This window comes from Rattus norvegicus, chromosome 18 (assembly GCF_036323735.1).
Source record: "Rattus norvegicus strain BN/NHsdMcwi chromosome 18, GRCr8, whole genome shotgun sequence".
NCBI lineage: Eukaryota > Metazoa > Chordata > Mammalia > Rodentia > Muridae > Rattus > Rattus norvegicus.
The window spans coordinates 29,101,106-29,105,539 of record NC_086036.1 but is presented as its reverse complement, the minus strand read 5'-3'; the positions used below and the strand labels follow the sequence as shown (position 1 = coordinate 29,105,539).

Below are 4,434 nucleotides of genomic sequence, written 5' to 3'. Positions count from 1 at the left end.
TGATTTTTCGTCTCTTGTTTGTTTGTTTTTTAATCAGTATTTAAGGCCCTATAAAATTTGGCTTAGTTTGATTTCCCTTTTACTTTCCTACCCTATCCACCAAAGGCATGTCCTGTAGTCACCAAGTTTATTTACTTCTCTTTATTTTTTTCTCATATTGTTTCCCTTGCCTGAAATGTTCTTCTTCCCTCATACTTCCCACTCTGCTATATGATCATATTAAATGCCAAATAACACCAGACACGGTCTCCACATTCTCAATTCCATCTTCTTGGCTTCCATACATCCATCACTCATGGCTTTAGAGAAAGGGTTTGTGCCTTGCAAAAATAATTTGGGGGATCCTCTCAGAAAAGACGGACCAGCTCAGCTGACTTACATAAAGTTTGTGCTGAGTACAACAGAGTCAGACATTCTGAACTCCCCCCACCCCCACCCCAATCGGCCCTGTCTGGGCATGACAGGGCTGTTTTTAATCACATGACACTGTCCTCTTTCTATCATAGTTCTGTCCTCCACTACTGTCAGCAAACAATGTATTATTATTACTATTATTAAATGTTACATGTGTAATTATTAAACATAACACATTTAATATTTTAATCATATCAGCTGGATTAAAACCTGATCCGATATGAACGCTTAATAAATAGTTGGTGACTCTATTGAATGTTCCTACCAAACCCAATATTGAAACCAAAGGAAAGCCCCTCTGGCAAGAAGCCCATGTCTTCATCTATGCCAGGACAGTGAAGGATAGAAAGAGAAAACAGGAATAAATGAAAATTTTAAGAAGAAAACCTGATGCCAGTGGCCAGCGATGGAATTGTAGCAACCTGCCTGGGCCTGGGTTGGTGTAAATAACTTCCTAGTGCCTTTCGAACAGCCACTTAGAGGCTATTATCCTGGAGGCAAGGTTGTGACCCTGAGTGAGAAAGATCACAGAAGCTAATGTACACCTCTAAATCCCTGGATTCGAAGATAACACACCAAAAGAGCCATCCTCCCAAAAGAAATTTCCCAGAGGCAATTATGTGGAATCAACTTATTCTTGGTCTAACACAAGGAAATTGAAGTGACAAGGACTGAACGGTCCCACGACAGCAGACCTCAGGACAGCACTGGACTGATATCTCAGTGCCACTCAGAACACACAGGGATGCTGCTCCTGAGGAGGCCCTGTAAGAGCCCAAGGCCTTATCACTGTCAGCAGTGGGAGCACTCATCTGCTCTCAGAGAGAGCTTTGCAAGCGCCTTGCCTGTTACATCTTAAGAAGAAACTGGTGTCAACTTAGGTTCTTGTGCAAGGTACAGCTAAGAAACAAACCAACCCTGGGTTACATATGAACCCAGAGAATCAGGCCCCAATTACCCCACTCCTGTCTCTAATGTAGGAAAGCACTTTGAGGAAAACCTGGAAAGTTAAGGAATAGTGTGTAAAGCGCTTTCCATCCTCAAGTTCCCGGTGTGCACACACACACGGATCAGGTTCTCAAACGGTCTCTGCTATTCTTCAAGTAAGTCCTGACTGTACACCTCCTTCTATCCTCCTAGGCACACATGCTAAAGGCAGCCAAGACAAGCCACATGAGTCGTTCCCTGGCATCACTTCATGGACAGTAACTTTTTGCAGCAGCTACTATGCCCCATAATTACTCTTCTAGAAGAGCCTTTGGGTGATTTGGGGCCTGGCTTCGCCTGCCTCTCCCAACCCTTAAAACAAGGTTCTTAAGCCGGGTGCACATCAGTCAGTCTCAGGCTTCAACATGGTCATGTGGTGGGAACTACTCCCTTTTGTCCGGAGAGAGGAGAATGCTCACCAGGTGGGCTCTTCTATCCCTGGAGTGATGTGCTCCAGAAAGAACAAGGAAGAGACCTCTAACTCTACTCCTTTGTTTACTGTTCTTAGGAAATAACTGTTTATTCTACTGGGGGAAGGATGTATGGGAAGTCTGACTTTAAATGGATTCTGCCATGTATCGGCAGTCACTGTATTCACAATATACCTTACCTAGATTCTTGTTCTCTCTTCTCCCCAACTTGTACTGAGCAATCAATCAACTACGACACCTCTCCTCTCCCACCTAGGGAACTGGATACTTTTTTATTTTCATCCCTTTCATTTTGGAAATTGGAGGCCCTGGTGGTATTCTACAGACTACACCAATAACAATACCAACCTCGATCATTCAGTTCCTTGCAGTCGGTTTTTACATTTTATACATTTATGTATGTAATACTGTGCTGTATGAAGTGGGGTTGGCGAATGCTCCCGGTGAGCGTGTGGAAGTCAAAGAACGACTCTGTGGAGTTGCTTTCTCTCCTTCCGCTTCCATGTGGGTTCCAGGAATCAAACCCAGGTTGGCAGGCTTCACCTGCCGAGCCATCACACCAGCCTTGCATCTGCTCTTAATTCGGTAAGGTTTTGAGAGAAAGGATGATCAAATAGTCTCGATAGAGGTAGGGCAATCCGTAGCTTTCAAAAGGAATTTGAAGGCATGTTCCTAATATGTATCTTAATTTATCTTCACCTTTACTAAACTACCTACACGCACACACACACACACACACACACACACACACACACACACACACACATACACAGCCACCTCCGCTTGAACACCAAAGACCCTGTCGTAAGTAAAATGATGTGCCCTTTAATATGTTATATTGCACCATAAAAGTGATCTTAATACTATATGATTAAAGATCTTGAGAGAGATTTTATACTGGATTAGCTAGGTGAGCTCAGTGCATTTGCAACGTCCTTAGAAATGAAAGAGAGATTGATTTGCAGATCCTACACTGCTGGCTCTGAAGCCGAAATGAGAGCCCAAATGCTTGGACATGCAGGCAGCCTCTAACAGCTGGAAGTGTAAAAAGATGGGTTCTTTCATTCTTTCAATGACTTTTGAGACAGGGTCATGCTAGACCACCCACCCTGGTCTGGAACTCCACATCTTCCTGCCTAAGCCTCCCACTTGTTAAAATTACAGTGTTGGAATTACATCTTTGTGCCTCCATGCCCAGCTTTTGGGAGTCCTTCTAGAGAGCCTCTAAAAAAAACCTGTAGCCCTTCCAACTCCAGTATTTTATCACATGAAGCCTACTTGGGGCTTCTGATTTTCAAAACTATCTGACAAGTTATATTGTTTTAGAATACCTATTTTGTATTAATTTGTTGTGATCTTTGGATACAGAGGTATAATTTGTACCCTAAGCCAGAATGATGCTGTTATAAATAACTAAAAATATAAAAGTGACTTTGGAATTAGGCATTGGGTAGAGTCTGGAAGAATTTTGCGAGACAGGATAGAAAGGGCTTCAACTACTTTAGAGAGACTGGTAATAGAAATGGGTACTAAAGGCACTGCACAGAAGACCCATAAAGATATAGGAAACATGAAAAAGTAATCATACATTTCTTAGAGAATACCTAAATTCTTGTGAATATACTATTCATGCAAATATATACATTGAAAGTGCCTGGCGTGGGGCTGAGATGGAAACACAAAACTTGTTATTGGCAATTGAAGAAAAGTAGGCCTTTGCTTTAGTGTCTGGAAACACACCATGATTTAGCCCCATTTGGGACTTTGAGGTGCTTAAAGATAATAATCTGTGATATCTGAGGCCACAAAATTTATGTGAACTTGCGACAGCAGTAACATGAAACCAGAACAGGCCACTGTAGTTGGCCTATAGCTCAGACATGGAACCCTTCACCTGTCACATGGGGCAACATGACAGGAGCATAGTAAACAAATAGGGCAGCAGGAAGATGTGGGCTGAAATGACTTTTTGGCATTAAAGAAACCAATAAAATTTTCTTAAGCATTCATCGGAGTGTGTAAGCCTTTTACTTGACACCAAAAATACAAAAGTCAGCAAAACACTTTGATCAGCTGCATGATGTAAGGAAATCACTTACTTCTCATAAGCTTCCACTTCCTCCTCTGAAACATGGAAATGATAATGAACTTCTCTCTTAAAGTTGTGTGAGGCCTGAGGAGATATCTCACTCAGTTGGTAAAGCGCTTGTCTTTTTTTTTTTTTTTTTTTTTTGGTTCTTTTTTTCGGAGCTGGGGACCGAACCCAGGGCCTTGCGCTTCCTAGGTAAGCGCTCTACCACTGAGCTAAATCCCCAGCCCCGGTAAAGCGCTTGTCTTACAAGCAGAGAGACGATGCACAGAGACTTTAGTTTGATCCTAGACCCATGCTTTAAAAAAGAAGGCAAATATGATGTTGCCCTGAACAGGCAGAGTCAGATTGAACCTAAGAGCTTGCTGGGTACTGAGATACCTTGTCTCTAAATAAAGCTGGAGGAGCACCTAACAAATGACACCTATGGCTGTCCTCTGAGCGCCCCCTAAACACACACACACACACACACACACACACACACACACACACACACATACACACACAGTTACT

At 42.6% G+C, this 4,434-nt stretch overlaps 1 protein-coding gene across 22 annotated transcripts in view; it reads right to left on the bottom strand.

Annotated features, from left to right (window-relative positions):
* The window catches only part of Pcdha4 (protocadherin alpha 4), a 431,954-nt gene that overhangs the window by 14,688 nt on the left and 412,832 nt on the right, over positions 1-4,434 (bottom strand). The gene's annotated exons all lie outside the window — the stretch shown is intronic.